Below are 389 nucleotides of genomic sequence, written 5' to 3'. Positions count from 1 at the left end.
GCCCCCCAGCCCCCCCCCCCCAGCCACTCAGCGCCCCCCCAGGCTGCCAGCAGGACCCCACCAGCCCCCCCAAAAACTCCTCTTTGACTCCTCACGCTACTGATGGGACCTCCTGAGTCCTCCCTAGCCCCCCCTAAACCCCACTCTGTCCCCTCAGGCTGCCAACAGGACCCCTTGAGTCCTCCTCAGTGCCCCCCAAACCCCTTTTTCACCCCTCAGGCTGCTGGTGGGACCCCCCAGGCTGCTGACAGGACCCCTCTAGTCCCCCCCCCCCCCCCCAAAACCCCTCTCTGCCCCCTTAGGCTGCTGACAGGACCTCCCAGGTTACTGATGGGACCCTTCAAGTCCCCCCCCCAGCCCCCCAAAACCCCTCTTTGCCTCAACAGGCT

General features: G+C 66.6%; 1 protein-coding gene across 1 annotated transcript in view; it reads right to left on the bottom strand.

The window, feature by feature from the left end:
• Nucleotides 1-389, bottom strand: part of DMWD (dystrophia myotonica, WD repeat containing) — a 3422-nt gene that overhangs the window by 373 nt on the left and 2660 nt on the right. The window lies entirely within an intron of this gene.

This window comes from Haliaeetus leucocephalus, unplaced genomic scaffold (assembly GCF_000737465.1).
Source record: "Haliaeetus leucocephalus isolate CR32 unplaced genomic scaffold, Haliaeetus_leucocephalus-4.0 Scaffold227, whole genome shotgun sequence".
In the NCBI taxonomy this organism is placed as follows: domain Eukaryota; kingdom Metazoa; phylum Chordata; class Aves; order Accipitriformes; family Accipitridae; genus Haliaeetus; species Haliaeetus leucocephalus.
Note: the sequence above shows the minus strand (reverse complement) of the source record. Positions and strands in the feature narration are given on the sequence as shown.